Source organism: Lissotriton vulgaris, chromosome 12 (genome assembly GCF_964263255.1).
Source record: "Lissotriton vulgaris chromosome 12, aLisVul1.2, whole genome shotgun sequence".
In the NCBI taxonomy this organism is placed as follows: Eukaryota; Metazoa; Chordata; class Amphibia; order Caudata; family Salamandridae; genus Lissotriton; species Lissotriton vulgaris.
Window position 1 is genome coordinate 442938185 of NC_141700.1, and position 16368 is coordinate 442954552.

Consider the following 16368-nt stretch of genomic DNA (forward strand, 5'->3'; position numbering starts at 1 on the left):
AATACTTTTCTTTATGGTGTTCAAGAGAATATTGCTTTTTCACTTTCATATTCTTTTCTAAGTTCACACACTTCTCTACTCAAACACTTAAGATGAATGAAGACTCTTCACTTTTTCAAAAACACCTCTCTAATTTGAAGTTTACCCTATTCATATCATTTTAAAATATACCTTGCTGAAGAATGGATTAGTTGAATTCAACAATAGAGTGATCATTCACCTCTATCTTGTTCTTTGTCATTTTCTTTTTCCTATTTCAGTCAATGCATTCCTACAAAAATCTTCACAATACCAAGCATTTTATTTAATTTTTAAGATAACTTATTCTAAAGTTCATAGAACCAGATGTTTATTCTTAAATTGTATTCAACACTTGTTTGATGAAAATTATTCGGAAAGCATGGAGAAAACCGTTAGGTGCTGCTGGAATTTGAACTCAGGATTTCCTGTTTACGAGACAGGCACTTTAACCACTAAGCCACAGCACCAATGTTAATAGTAAAAAATGCATAAATAATTTATTGTTGATGATGAAAATGTGTTTCTGCTATAAATTCTTCTTTATATGTATTGTAATCTTAAACACGAAAAGATACTCAATCACTACGCAAGGATTAATATGTTTTAATAAACAGGTACTCTTATAAAACCCAATTTCATTTCTTGAATTCTTTACAATTTTTTTTCATGAAGGTATTAATATTGCTCAAATCTAGGTAGAAATTTCATCTACGCCTTTCTCATAGATATGTATTTTTTTTATTTTGCAATAACAGTATTCATTCTATAATCTTGAAAATACTTGGGTTTTTATAAGGTTTAAGATGATCTGTTCAACAGTAAGATGAATCAGACTTTTATATTTTAATTGTATCGGAATAAGACCTAATGAAAATGATTTGTTATATAACAATGAGAACAGCAAGGCGCTGCTGAGAGTTGAACTCAGGATCTCCTTTTTACTAAACAGACGCTTTAACCAGCTAAGCCACAGCACCCACTTGATTCTTAATTTTGAAACACTTTTCTTTATGGTGTTCAAGAGAATATTGCTTTTTCACTTTCATATTCTTTTCTAAGTTCACACACTTCTCTACTCATGAACTTAAGATGAATGAAGACTCTTCACTTATTCAAAAACACCTCTCTAATTTGAAGTTTACCCTATTCATATCATTTTAAAATATACCTTGCTGAAGAATGGATTAGTTGAATTCAACAATAGAGTGATCATTCACCTCTATCTTGTTCTTTGTCATTTTCTTTTCCCTATTTCAATCAATGCATTCCTACAAAAATCTTCACAATACCAAGTATTTTATTTAATTTTTAAGATAAATTATTCTAAAGTTCATAGAACCAGTTGTTTATACTTAAATTGTATTCAACACTTGTTTGATGAAAATTATTCGGAAAGCATGAAGAAAACAGTTAAATGCTGCTGAGATTTGAACTCAGGATTTCTTGTTTACGAGATAGGAGCTTTAACCACTAAGCCACAGCACCAACTGTAACAGTAAAAAATGCATAAATAATTTATTGTTGATGATGAAAATGTGTTTTCTGCTATAAATTCATCTTTATATGTATTGTAATCTTAACCTCTTGGCTGCTAATGACAAGGGTAACTCGTCATGGACTTTCCATTGATTTCAATGGAAATTAAAGGAGAATTCAAATAATGCCTTAGCAGTAAAGGGGTTAAACACGAAAAGATACTCAATCACTACGCTAGGATTCATATGTTTTAATAAACAGGTACTCTTATAAAACCCAATTTCATTTCTTGAATTCTTTACAATTTTTTTTCATGAAGGTAATAATATTGCTCCAATCTAGGTAGACATTTCATCTACGTCTTTCTCATAGATATGTATTTTTTTCATTTTGCAATAACAGTATTCATTCTATAATCTTGAAAATACTTGGGTTTTTATAAGGTTAAAGATGATCTGTTCAACAGTAAGATGAATCAGACTTTTATATTTTAATTGTATCGGAATCAGACCTAATGAAAATGATTAGTTATATAACAATGAGAAAAGCAAGGCACTGCTGAGAGTTGAACTCAGGATCTCCTGTTTACTAGACAGGCGCTTTAACCAGCTAAGCCACAGCACCCACTTTATTCTTAAAATCGAAACACTTTTCTTTATGGTGTTCAAGAGAATATTGCTTTTTCACTTTCATATTCTTTTCTAAGTTCACACACTTCTCTACTCAAACACTTAAGATGAATGAAGACTCTTCACTTATTCAAAAACACCTCTCTAATTTGAAGTTTACCCTATTCATATCATTTTAAAATATACCTTGCTGAAGAATGGATTAGTTGAATTCAACAATAGAGTGATCATTCACCTCTATCTTGTTCTTTGTCATTTTCTTTTCCCTATTTCAGTCAATGCATTCCTACAAAATCTTCACAATACCAAGCATTTTATTTAATTTTTAAGATAACTTATTCTAAAGTTCATAGAACCAGATGTTTATACTTAAATTGTATTCAACACTTGTTTGATGAAAATTATTCGGAAAGCATGGAGAAAACAGTTAAATGCTGCTGAGAATTGAACACTGGATTTCCTGTTTACGAGACAGGAGCTTTGACCACTAAGCCACAGCACCAACAGTAATAGTAAAAAATGCATAAAGAATTTATTGTTGATGATGAAAATGTGTTTTCTGCTATAAATTCTTCTTTATATGTATTGTAATCTTAAACACGAAAAGATACTCAATCACTACGCAAGGATTAATATGTTTTAATAAACAGGTACTCTTATAAAACCCAATTTCATTTCTTGAATTTTTTACAATTTTTGTTCATGAAGGTAATAATATTGCTCCAATATAGGGAGACATTTCATCTACGTCTTGCTCATAGATATGTATTTTTTTCATTTTGCAATAACAGTATTCATTCTATAATCTTGAAAATACTTGGGTTTTTATAAGGATAAAGATGATCTGTTCAACAGTAAGATGAATCAGACTTTTATATTTTAATTGTATCGGAATAAGACCTAATGAAAATGATTTGTTATATAACAATGAGAAAAGCAAGGCACTGCTGAGAGTTGAACTCAGGATCTCCTGTTTACTAGACAGGCGCTTTAACCAGCTAAGCCACAGCACCCACTTGATTCTTAAGTTTGAAATACCTTTCTTTATGGTGTTCAAGAGAATATTGCTTTTTCACTTTCATATTCTTTTCTAAGTTCACACACTTCTCTACTCATAAACTTAAGATGAATGAAGACTCTTCACTTATTCAAAAACACCTCTCTAATTTGAAGTTTACCCTATTCATATCATTTTAAAATATACCTTGCTGAAGAATGGATTAGTTGAATTCAACAATAGAGTGATCATTCACCTCTATCTTGTTCTTTGTCATTTTCTTTTCCCTATTTCAATCAATGCATTCCTACAAAAATCTTCACAATACCAAGTATTTTATTTAATTTTTAAGATAACTTATTCTAAAGTTCATAGAACCAGATGTTTATACTTAAATTGTATTCAACACTTGTTTGATGAAAAATATTCGGAAAGCATGGAGAAAACAGTTAAATGCTGCTGAGATTTGAACTCAGGATTTCCTGTTTACGAGACAGGAGCTTCAACCACTAAGCCACAGCACTAACAGTAATAGTAAAAAATGCATAAATAATTTATTGTTGATGATGAAAATGTGTTTTCTGCTATAAATTCTTCTTTATATGTATTGTAATCTTAAACACGAAAAGATACTCAATCACTACGCGAGGATTAATATGTTTTAATAAACAGGTACTCTTATAAAACCCAATTTCATTTCTTGAATTCTTTACAACTTTTTTTTCATGAAGGTAATAATATTGCTCCGATCTAGGTAGACATTTCATCTACGTCTTTTTCATAGATAAGTATTTTTTTTCATTTTGCAATAACAGTATTCATTCTATAATCTTGAAAATACTTGGGTTTTTATAAGGTTAAAGATGATCTGTTCAACAGTAAGATGAATCAGACTTTTATATTTTAATTGTATCGGAATAAGACCTAATGAAAATGATTTGTTATATAACAATGAGAAAAGCAAGGCACTGCTGAGAGTTGAACTCAGGATCTCCTGTTTACTAGACAGGAGCTTTAACCAGCTAAGCCACAGCACCCACTTGATTCTGAAGTTTGAAACACTTTTCTTTATGGTGTTCAAGAGAATATTTCTTTTTCACTTTAATATTCTTTTCTAAGTTCACACACTTCTCTACTCAAACATTTAAGATGAATGAAGACTCTTCACTTATTCATAAACACCTCTCTAATTTGAAGTTTACCCTATTCATATCATTTTAAAATATACCTTGCTGAAGAATGGATTAGTTGAATTCAACAATAGAGTGATCACTCACCTCTATCTTGTTCTTTATCATTTTCTTTTCCCTATTTCAGCCAATGCCTTCCTACAAAAATCTTCACAATACCAAGCATTTTATTTAATTTTTAAGATAACTTATTCTAAAGTTCATAGAACCAGATGTTTATTCTTAAATTGTATTCAACATTTGTTTGATGAAAATTATTCGGAAAGCATGGAGGAAACAGTTAGGTGCTGCTGGGATTTGAACTCAGGATTTCCTGTTTACGAGACAGGCGCTTTAACCAGTAAGCCACAGCACCAACGTTAATAGTAAAAAATGCATAAATAATTTATTGTTGATGATGAAAATGTGTTTCTGCTAAAAATTCTTCTTTATATGTATTGTAATCTTAAACACTAAAAGATACTCAATCACTACACAAGGATTAATATGTTTTAATAAACAGATACTCTTATAAAACCCAATTTCATTTCTTGAATTCTTTACAATTTTTTTTCATGAAGGTAATAATATTGCTCAAATCTAGGTAGAAATTTCATCTACGTCTTTCTCATAGATATGTATTTTTTTTATTTTGCAATAACAGTATTCATTCTATAATCTTGAAAATACTTGGGTTTTTATAAGGTTTAAGATGATCTGTTCAACAGTAAGATGAATCAGACTTTTATATTTTAATTGTATCGGAATAAGACCTAATGAAAATGATTTGTTATATAACAATGAGAAAAGCAAGGCTCTGCTGAGAGTTGAACTCAGGATCTCCTTTTTACTAAACAGGCGCTTTAACCAGCTAAGCCACAGCACCCACTTGATTCTTAAATTTGAAACACTTTTCTTTATGGTGTTCAAGAGAATATTGCATTTTTACTTTCATATTCTTTTCTAAGTTCACACACTTCTCTACTCATTAACTTAAGATGAATGAAGACTCTTCACTTATTCAAAAACACCTCTCTAATTTGAAGTTTACCCTATTCATATCATTTTAAAATATACCTTGCTGAAGAATGGATTAGTTGAATTCAACAATAGAGTGATCATTCACCTCTATCTTGTTCTTTGTCATTTTCTTTTCCCTATTTCAATCAATGCATTCCTACAAAAATCTTCACAATACCAAGTATTTAATTTAATTTTTAAGATAACTTATTCTAAAGTTCATAGAACCAGTTGTTTATACTTAAATTGTATTCAACACTTGTTTGATGAAAATTATTCGGAAAGCATGAAAAAAACAGTTAAATGCTGCTGAGATTTGAACTCAGGATTTCCTGTTTACGAGATAGGAGCTTTAACCACTAAGCCACAGCACCAACGGTAACAGTAAAAAATGCATAAATAATTTATTGTTGATGATGAAAATGTGTTTTCTGCTATAAATTCTTCTTTATATGTATTGTAATCTTAAACACGAAAAGATACTCAATCACTACGCAAGGATTCATATGTTTTAATAAACAGGTACTCTTATAAAACCCAATTTCATTTCTTGAATTCTTTACAATTGTTTTTCATGAAGGTAATAATATTGCTCCAATCTAGGTAGACATTTCATCTACGTCTTTCTCATAGATATGTATTTCTTTCATTTTGCAATAACAGTATTCATTCTATAATCTTGAAAATACTTGGGTTTTTATAAGGTTAAAGATGATCTGTTCAACAGTAAGATGAATCAGACTTTTATATTTTAATTGTATCGGAATAAGACCTAATGAAAATGATTTGTTATATAACAATGAGAAAAGCAAGGCACTGCTGAGAGTTGAACTCAGGATCTCCTGTTTACTAGAGAGGCACTTTAACCAGCTAACCCACAGCACCCACTTGATTCTTAAAATTGAAACACTTTTCTTTATGGTGTTCAAGAGAATATTGCTTTTTCACTTTCATATTCTTTTCTAAGTTCACACACTTCTCTACTCAAACACTTAAGATGAATGAAGACTCTTCACTTATTCAAAAACACCTCTCTAATTTGAAGTTTACCCTATTCATATCATTTTAAAATATAATTTGCTGAAGAATGGATTAGTTGAATTCAACAATAGTGATCATTCACCTCTATCTTGTTCTTTGTCATTTTCTTTACCCTATTTCAGTCAATGCATTCCTAGAAAAATCTTCACAATACCAAGCATTTTATTGAATTTTTAAGATAACTTATTCTAAAGTTCATAGAACCAGATGTTTATACTTAAATTGTATTGAACACTTGTTTGATGAGAATGATTCGGAAAGCATGGAGAAAACAGTTAAATGCTGCTGTGATTTGAACTCAGGATTTCCTGTTTACGAGACAGGAGCTTTAACCACTAAGCCACAGCACCAACGGTAATAGTATAAAATGCATAAAAAATTTATTGTTGATGATGAAAATGTGTTTTCTGCTATAAATTCTTCTTTATATGTATTGTAAACTTAAACACGAAAAGATACTCAATCACTACGAAAGGATTAATATGTTTTAATAAACAGGTACTCTTATAAAACCCAATTTCATTTCTTGAATTTTTTACAATTTTTTTTCATGAAGGTAACAATATTGCTCCAATCTAGGTAGACATTTCATCTACGTCTTTCTCATAGATATGTATTTTTTTCATTTTGCAATAACAGTATTCATTCTATAATCTTGAAAATACTTGGGTTTTTATAAGGATAAAGATGATCTGTTCAACAGTAAGATGAATCAGACTTTTATATTTTAATTGTATCGGAATAAGACCCAATGAAAATGATTTGTTTTATAACAATGAGAAAAGCAAGGCACTGCTGAGATTTGAACTCAGGACCTCCTCTTTACTAGACAGGCACTTTAACCAGCTAAGCCACAGGACCCACTTGATTCTTAAATTTGAAATACTTTTCTTTATGGTGTTCAAGAGAATATTGCTTTTTCACTTTCATTTTCTTTTCTAAGTTCACACACTTCTCTACTCAAACACTTAAGATGAATGAAGACTCTTCACTTATTCAAAAACACCTCTCTAATTTGAAGTTTACCCTATTCATATCATTTTAAAATATACCTTGCTGAAGAATGGATTAGTTGAATTCCACAATAGAGTGATCATTCACCTCTATCTTGTTCTTTGTCATTTTCTTTTCCCTATTTCAGTCAATGCATTCCTACAAAAATCTTCACAATACCAAGCATTTTATTTAATTTTTAAGATAACTTATTCTAAAGTTCATAGAACCAGATGTTTATTCTTAAATTGTGTTCAACATTTGTTTGATGAAAATTATTCGGAAAGCATGGAGAAAACAGTTAGGTGCTGCTGAGATTTGAACTCAGGATTTCCTGTTTACAAGACAGGCGCTTTAACCACTAAGCCACAGCACCAACGTTAATAGTAAGAAATGCATAAATAATTTATTGTTGATGATGAAAATGTGTTTCCTGCTATAAATTCTTCTTTATATGTATTGTAATCTTAAACACGAAAAGATACTCAATCACTACGCAAGTATCAATATGTTTTAATAAACAGGTACTCTTATAAAACCCAATTTCATTTCTTGAATTCTTTACAACTTTTTTTTCATGAAGGTAATAATATTGCTCCAATCTAGGTAGACATTTAATTTATGTCTTTCTCATAGATAAGTATTTTTTTCATTTTGCAATAACAGTATTCATTCTATAATCTTGAAAATACTTGGGTTTTTATAAGGTTAAAGATGATCTGCTCAACAGTAAGATGAATCAGACTTTTATATTTTAATTGTATCGGAATAAGACCTAATGAAAATGAATTGTTATATAACAATGAGAAAAGCAAGGCACTGCTGAGAGTTGAACTCAGGATCTCCTGTTTACTAGACAGGCACTTTAACCCGCTAAGCCACAGCACCCACTTGATTCTTAAGTTTGAAACACTTTTCTTTATGGTGTTCAAGAGAATATTGCTTTTTCACTTTCATATTCTTTTCTAAGTTCACACACTTCTCTACTCAAACATTTAAGATTAATGAAGACTCTTCACTTATTCAAAAACACCTCTCTAATTTGAAGTTTACCCTATTCATATCATTTTAAAATATACCTTGCTGAAGAATGGATTAGTTGAATTCAACAATAGAGTGATCACGCACCTCTATCTTGTTCTTTGTCATTTTCTTTTCCCTATTTCAATCAATGCCTTCCTACAAAAATCTTCACAATACCAAGCATTTTATTTAATTTTTAAGATAACTTATTCTAAGGTTCATAGAACCAGATGTTTATTCTTAAATTGTATTCAACACTTGTTTGATGAAAATTATTCGGAAAGCAAGGAGAAAACAGTTAGGTGCTGCTGAGATTTGAACTCAGGATTTCCTGTTTACGAGACAGGCGCTTTAACCACTAAGCCACAGCACCAACGTTTATTTACTTATTTATTTATTGTGAAGCTTATAGAGCGCGCGGCTACCTCCGGCGGGGGTGTCCCGGCGCTAGGACTACTTATTTTCCCAGAGAGGGTTGCCTAGTTCATATCCATCTGTCTGAGAGCAAAGCTGCAAAAATCTTGCTGGTTAGTGCCTAGAAAACAGCCATGTTTTCAGTTTGCGGCGAAAGACTTGTTCAGATTCAGAGAACCTAAGGTCCGCTGGCAGGCTATTCCAAAGCTTGGCGGCCGTCACGGTGAAAGTTCTGCCGCCAGTACGCGTGAGCCTGAATCTGGGGACGATCAAAAGGTGAAGACTGTTGGATCTCAGATGCCTTACTGAAGAGGATATCCTAAGCCTTTTGCTCAAATAGCCAGGGCCAGTGCCATTAATTGCCCTGAAGGCCAGGATCAAAACCTTGAAGTCAATACGACGGGCAATGGGAAGCCAATGCAGCTCTTCACGGTAAGCTCTGACCGAGTTACGGGGAGGGATGTTACCTATAAGCCTTGCTGCCGCGTTTTGGATAATTTGAAGACGGTCAATAAGGTATTGGGGGGCACCGGCATAAAGGCTGTTGGCATAATCAAGGTGTGCCGTGATAAGTGCCTGGACCACAGTTTTTCGAGATGACTGAGGGAGATAGGGAAAGATCTTCCTGATCATACGCAGTTTAGTAAAACAGGCAGCCGCAACTTTATTGACCTGGATTTTCCCGGATAAGGTGTTGTCAAATATGAAGCCAAGGTTGCGGGCAGATTGCACTGGTATGGGTGGTGGGTTAAGGACGGTGGGCCACCATAAAGTTGCTGGGGGAGTAGATTTCTGACTGAAAAAGAGAACCTCTGTTTTATCAGTGTTGAGGGCAAGATGGTTCGCCGCCATCCAGGTACAGATGTTGCCGAGGCAGTTTCGAAAGTTGGAGAAGAGGGAGTCAGAATGGTCTCTAAATGAAAAAACAAGCTGTGTATCATCAGCATAAGAGACCACCCTGACTCCACAAGCCTCAGCTACCTCGGCAAGGGGGGCCAAATAAACATTAAATAATAAAGGGCTCAAGGCTGAACCCTGAGGCACACCACACAGGAGGGGTTTGTCTTCAGATTGGTATGGGTGAAGCAAAACCCTTTGAGTCCGTCCGGACAGAAAGGATTTGATCCATGCAAGGACGTTAATAGTAAGAAATGCATAAATAATTCATTGTTGATGATGAAAATGTGTTTCCTGCTATAAATTCTTCTTTATATGTATTGTAATCTTAAACATGAAAACATACTCAATCACTACGCAAGTATTATTATGTTTTAATAAACAGGTACTCTTATAAAACCCAATTTCATTTCTTGAATTCTTTACAATTTTTTTTCATGAAGGTAATAATATTGCTCCAATCTAGGTAGACATTTCATCTACATCTTTCTCATAGATGTGTATTTTTTTAATTTGGCAATAACAGTATTCATTCTATAATCTTGAAAATACTTGGGTTTTTATAAGGTTAAAGATGATCTGTTCAACAGTAAGATGAATCAGACTTTTATATTTTAATTGTATCGGAATAAGACCTAATGAAAATGATTTGTTACATAACAATGAGAAAAGCAAGGCGCTGCTGAGATTTGAACTCAGAATCTCCTGTTTACTAGACAGGTGCTTTAGCCAGCTAAGCCACAGGACCCACTTGATTCTCAAATGTGAAACACTTTTCTTTATGGTGTTCAAGAGAATATTGCTTTTTCACTTTCATATTATTTTCTAAGTTCACACACTTCTCTACTCAAACACTTAAGATGAATGAAGGCTCTTCACTTATTCAAAAACACCTCTCTAATTTGAAGTTTACCCTATTCATATCATTTTAAAATATACCTTGCTGAAGAATGGATTAGTTGAATTCAACAATAGAGTGATCATTAACCTCTATCTTGTTCTTTGTCATTTTCTTTTCCCTATTTCAGTCAATGCATTCCTACAAAAATCTTCACAATACCAAGCATTTTATTTAACTTTTAAGATAACTTATTCTAAAGTTCATAGAACCAGATGTTTATACTTAAATTGTATTCAACACTCGTTTGATGAAAATTATTCGGACAGCATGGAGAAAACACTTAAATGCTGCTGAGAATTGAACTCAGGATTTCCTGTTTACGAGACAGGAGCTTTAACCACTAAGCCACAGCACCAACAGTAATAGTAAAAAATGCATAAAGAATTTATTGTTGATGATGAAAATGTGTTTTCTGCTATAAATTCTTCTTTATATGCATTGTAATCTTAAACACGAAAAGATACTCAATCACTACGCAAGGATTAATATGTTTTAATAAACAGGTACTCTTATAAAACCCAATTTCATTTCTTGAATTTTTTACAATTTTTTTTCATGAAGGTAATAATATTGCTCCAATATAGGTAGACATTTCATCTACGTCTTTCTAATAGATATGTATTTTTTTCATTTTGCAATAACAGTATTCATTCTATAATCTTGAAAATACTTGGGTTTTTATGAGGTTAAAGGTGATCTGCTCAACAGTAAGATGAATCAGACTTTTATATTATAATTGTATCGGAATAAGACCTAATGAAAATGAACTGTTATATAACAATGAGAAAAGCAAGGCACTGCTGAGAGTTGAACTCAGGATCTCCTGTTTACTAGACAGGCGCTTTAACCAGCTAAGCCACAGCACCCACTTGCTTCTTAAGTTTGAAACACTTTTCTTTATGGTGTTCAAGAGAATATTGCTTTTTCACTTTCATATTCTTTTCTAAGTTCACACACTTCTCTACTCAAACACTTAAGATGAATGAAGACTCTTCACTTATTCAAAAACACCTCTCTAATTTGAAGTTTACCCTATTCATATCATTTTAAAATATACCTTGCTGAAGAATGGATTAGTTGAATTCAACAATAGAGTGATCATTCACCTCTATCTTGTTCTTTGTCATTTTCTTTTCCCTATTTCAATCAATGCCTTCCTACAAAAATCTTCACAATACCAAGCATTTTATTTAATTTTTAAGATAACTTATTCTAAGGTTCATAGAACCAGATGTTTATTCTTAAATTGTATTCAACATTTGTTTGATGAAAATTATTCGGAAAGCATAGAGAAAACATTTGGTGTTGCTGAGATTTGATCTCAGGATTTCCTGTTCACGAGACAGGCGCTTTAACCACTAAGCCACAGCACCAATGTTAATAGTGAGAAATGCACAAATAATTTATTGTTGATGATGAAAATGTGTTTCCTGCTATAAATTCTTCTTTATATGTATTGTAATCTTAAACACGAAAAGATACTCAATCACTACGCAAGTATTAATATGTTTTAATAAACAGGTACTCCTATAAAACCCAATTTCATTTCTTGAATTCTTTAAAAAAAAAAATTATGAAGGTATTAATATTGCTCAAATCTAGGTAGAAATTTCATCTACGTCTTTCTCATAGATATGTATTTTTTTCATTTTGCAATAACAGTATTCATTCTATAATCTTGAAAATACTTCTGTTTTTATAAGGTTTAAGATGATCTGTTCAACAGTAAGATGAATCAGACTTTTATATTTTAATTGTATCGGAATAAGACCTAATGAAAATGATTTGTTATATAACAATGAGAAAAGCAAGGCGCTGCTGAGATTTGAACTCAGGATCTCCTTTTTACTAAACAGGTGCTTTAACCAGCTAAGCCACAGCACCCACTTGATTCTTTATTTTGAAACACTTTTCTTTATGGTGTTCAAGAGAATATTGCTTTTTCACTTTCATATTCTTTTCTAAGTTCACACACTTCTCTACTCAAACACTTAAGATGAATGAAGACTCTTCACTCATTCAAAAACACCTCTCTAATTTGAAGTTTACCCTATTCATATCATTTTAAAATATACCTTGCTGAAAAATGGATTAGTTGAATTCAACAATAGAGTGATCATTCACCTCTATCATTTTCTTTGTCATTTTCTTTTCCCTATTTCAGTCAATGCATTCCTACAAAAATCTTCACAATACCAAGCATTTTATTTAATTCTTAAGATAACTTATTCTAAAGTTCATAGAACCAGATGTTTAATCTTAAATTGTATTCAACACTTGTTTGATGAAAAGTATTCGGAAAGCAAGGAGAAAACAGTTAGGTGCTGCTGAGATTTCAACTCAGGATTTCCTGTTTATGAGACAGGCGCTTTAACCACTAAGCCACAGCACCAACGTTAATAGTAAGAAATGCATAAATAATTCATTGTTGATGATGAAAATGTGTTTCCTGCTATAAATTCTTCTTTATATGTATTGTAATCTTAAACACGAAAACATACTCAATGACTACGCAAGTATTATTATGTTTTAATAAACAGGTACTCTTATAAAACCCAATTTCATTTCTTGAATTCTTTACAATTTTTTTTCATGAAGGTAATTATATTGCTCCAATCTAGGTAGACATTTCATCTACATCTTTCTCATAGATATGTATTTTTTTAATTTGGCAATAACAGTATTCATTCTATAATCTTGAAAATACTTGGGTTTTTATAAGGTTAAAGATGATCTGTTCAACAGTAAGATGAATCAGACTTTTATATTTTAATTGTATCGGAATAAGACCTAATGAAAATGATTTGTTATATAACAATGAGAAAAGCAAGGCACTGCTGAGAGTTGAACTCAGGATCTCCTGTTTACTAGACAGGCACTATAACCAGCTAAGCCACAGCACCCACTTGATTCTTAAATTTGAAATACTTTTCTTTATGGTGTTCAAGAGAATATTGCTTTTTCACTTTCATATTCTTTTCTAAGTTCACACACTTCTCTACTCAAACACTTAAGATGAATGAAGACTCTTCACTTATTCAAAAACACCTCTCTAATTTGAAGTTTACCCTATTTATATCATTTTAAAATATACCTTGCTGAAGAATGGATTAGTTGAATTCCACAATAGAGTGATCATTCACCTCTATCTTGTTCTTTGTCATTTTCTTTTCCCTATTTCAGTCAATGCATTCCTACAAAAATCTTCACAATACCAAGCATTTTATTTAATTTTTAAGATAACTTATTCTAAAGTTCATAGAACCAGATGTTTATACTTAAATTGTATTCAACACTTGTTTGATGAAAATTATTCGGAAAGCATGGAGAAAACAGTTAAATGCTGCTGAGAATTGAACTCAGGATTTCCTGTTTACGAGACAGGGGCTTTAACCACTAAGCCACAGCACCAACAGTAATAGTAAAAAATGCATAAAGAATTTATTGTTGATGATGAAAATGTGTTTTCTGCTATAAATTCTTCTTTATATGTATTGTAATCTTAAACACGAAAAGATACTCAATCACTATGCAAGGATTAATATGTTTTAATAAACAGGTACTCTTATAAAACCCAATTTCATTTCTTGAATTTTTTACAATTTTTTTTCATGAAGGTAATAATATTGCTCCAATATAGGTAGACATTTCATCTACGTCTTTCTCATAGATATGTATTTTTTTCATTTTGCAATAACAGTATTCATTCTATAATCTTGAAAATACTTGGGTTTTATAAGGATAAAGATGATCTGTTCAACAGTAAGATGAATCAGACTTTTATATTTCTAATTGTATCGGAATAAGACCTAATGAAAATGATTTGTTATATAACAATGAGAAAAGCAAGGCACTGCAGAGAGTTGAACTCAGGATCTCCTGTTTACTAGACAGGCGATTTAACCAGCTAAGCCACAGCACCCACTTGATGCTTAAGTTTGAAATACTTTTCTTTATGGTGTTCAAGAGAATATTGCTTTTTCACTTTCATATTCTTTTCTAAGTTCACACACTTCTCTACTCATAAACTTAAGATGAATGAAGACTCTTCACTTATTCAAAAACACCTCTCTAATTTGAAGTTTACCCTATTCATATTATTTTAAAATATACCTTGCTGAAGAATGGATTAGTTGAATTCAACAATAGAGTGATCATTCACCTCTATCTTGTTCTTTGTCATTTTCTTTTCCCTATTTCAATCAATGCATTCCTACAAAAATCTTCCAAAACCAAGTATTTAATTTAATTTTTAAGATAACTTATTCTAAAGTTCATAGAACCAGATGTTTATACTTAAATTGTATTCAACACTTGTTTGATGAAAAATATTCGGAAAGCATGGAGAAAACAGTTAAATGCTGCTGAGATTTGAACTCAGGATTTCCTGTTTACGAGAAAGGAGCTTCAACCACTTAGCCACAGCACCAACGTTAATAGTAAGAAATGCATAAATAATTCATTGTTGATGATGAAAATGTGTTTCCTGCTATAAATTCTTCTTTATATGTATTGTAATCTTAAACACGAAAACATACTCAATCACTACGCAAGTATTATTATGTTTTAATAAACAGGTACTCTTATAAAACCCAATTTCATTTCTTGAATTCTTTACAACTTTTTTTCATGAAGGTAATATTATTGCTCCAATCTAGGTAGACATTTCATCTACATCTTTCTCATAGATATGTATTTTTTTAATTTGGCAATAACAGTATTCATTCTATAATCTTGAAAATACTTGGGTTTTTATAAGGTTAAAGATGATCTGTTCAACAGTAAGATGAATCAGACTTTTATATTTGAATTGTATCAGAATAAGACCTAATGAAAATGATTTGTTATATAACAATGAGAAAAGCAAGGCGCTGCTGAGATTTGAACTCAGGATCTCCTGTTTACTAGACAGGCGCTTTAACCAGCTAAGCCACAGGACCCACTTGATTCTAAAATTTGAAACACTTTTCTTTATGGTGTTCAAGAGAATATTGCTTTTTCACTTTCATATTCTTTTCTAAGTTCACACACTTCTCTACTCAAACACTTAAGATGAATGAAGACTCTTCACTTATTCAAAAACACCTCTCTAATTTGAAGTTTACCCTATTCATATCATTTTAAAATATACCTTGCTGAAGAATGGATTAGTTGAATTCCACAATAGAGTGATCATTCACCTCTATCTTGTTCTTTGTCATTTTCTTTTCCCTATTTCAGTCAATGCATTCCTACAAAAATCTTCACAATACCAAGCATTTTATTTAGTTTTTAAGATAACTTATTCTAAAGTTCATAGAACCAGATGTTTATACTTAAATTGTATTCAACACTTGTTTGATGAAAATTATTCGGAAAGCATGGAGAAAACAGTTAAATGCTGCTGAGAATTGAACTCAGGATTTCCTGTTTACGAGTCAGGAGCTTTAACCACTAAGCCACAGCACCAACAGTAATAGTAAAAAATGCATAAAGAATTTATTGTTGATGATGAAAATGTGTTTTCTGCTATAAATTCTTCTTTATATGTATTGTAATCTTAAACACGAAAAGATACTCAATCACTACGCAAGGATTAATATGTTTTAATAAACAGGTACTCTTATAAAACCCAATTTCATTTCTTGAATTTTTTACAATTTTTTTTCATGAAGGTAATAATATTGCTCCAATATAGGTAGACATTTCATCTACGTCTTTCTCATAGATATGTATTTTTTTCATTTTGCAATAACAGTATTCATTCTATAATCTTGAAAATACTTGGGTTTTATAAGGATAAAGATG

The 16368-nt window shown here is 31.4% G+C and overlaps 10 non-coding genes across 10 annotated transcripts; all 10 read right to left on the reverse strand.

The window, feature by feature from the left end:
• Positions 1 to 2047: 2047 nt before the first annotated feature.
• Positions 2048 to 2121, reverse strand: TRNAT-AGU (transfer RNA threonine (anticodon AGU)). Its single transcript has one exon. It is a non-coding gene; the product is annotated as a tRNA-Thr (tRNA).
• A 944-nt stretch (positions 2122 to 3065) lies between these two features.
• TRNAT-AGU (transfer RNA threonine (anticodon AGU)) lies at positions 3066 to 3139 on the reverse strand. Its single transcript has one exon. It is a non-coding gene; the product is annotated as a tRNA-Thr (tRNA).
• Positions 3140 to 4086: 947 nt separating this feature from the next.
• Positions 4087 to 4160, reverse strand: TRNAT-AGU (transfer RNA threonine (anticodon AGU)). The gene has a single exon. It is a non-coding gene; the product is annotated as a tRNA-Thr (tRNA).
• Positions 4161 to 7649: 3489 nt separating this feature from the next.
• TRNAT-UGU (transfer RNA threonine (anticodon UGU)) lies at positions 7650 to 7722 on the reverse strand. The gene has a single exon. It is a non-coding gene; the product is annotated as a tRNA-Thr (tRNA).
• Positions 7723 to 8669: 947 nt separating this feature from the next.
• Positions 8670 to 8742, reverse strand: TRNAT-CGU (transfer RNA threonine (anticodon CGU)). The gene has a single exon. It is a non-coding gene; the product is annotated as a tRNA-Thr (tRNA).
• Positions 8743 to 10863: 2121 nt separating this feature from the next.
• Positions 10864 to 10936, reverse strand: TRNAT-CGU (transfer RNA threonine (anticodon CGU)). Its single transcript has one exon. It is a non-coding gene; the product is annotated as a tRNA-Thr (tRNA).
• A 437-nt stretch (positions 10937 to 11373) lies between these two features.
• TRNAT-AGU (transfer RNA threonine (anticodon AGU)) lies at positions 11374 to 11447 on the reverse strand. The gene has a single exon. It is a non-coding gene; the product is annotated as a tRNA-Thr (tRNA).
• A 1453-nt stretch (positions 11448 to 12900) lies between these two features.
• On the reverse strand, positions 12901 to 12973 carry TRNAM-CAU (transfer RNA methionine (anticodon CAU)). The gene has a single exon. It is a non-coding gene; the product is annotated as a tRNA-Met (tRNA).
• A 437-nt stretch (positions 12974 to 13410) lies between these two features.
• On the reverse strand, positions 13411 to 13484 carry TRNAT-AGU (transfer RNA threonine (anticodon AGU)). Its single transcript has one exon. It is a non-coding gene; the product is annotated as a tRNA-Thr (tRNA).
• Positions 13485 to 15447: 1963 nt separating this feature from the next.
• TRNAT-AGU (transfer RNA threonine (anticodon AGU)) lies at positions 15448 to 15521 on the reverse strand. The gene has a single exon. It is a non-coding gene; the product is annotated as a tRNA-Thr (tRNA).
• Positions 15522 to 16368: the final 847 nt, after the last annotated feature.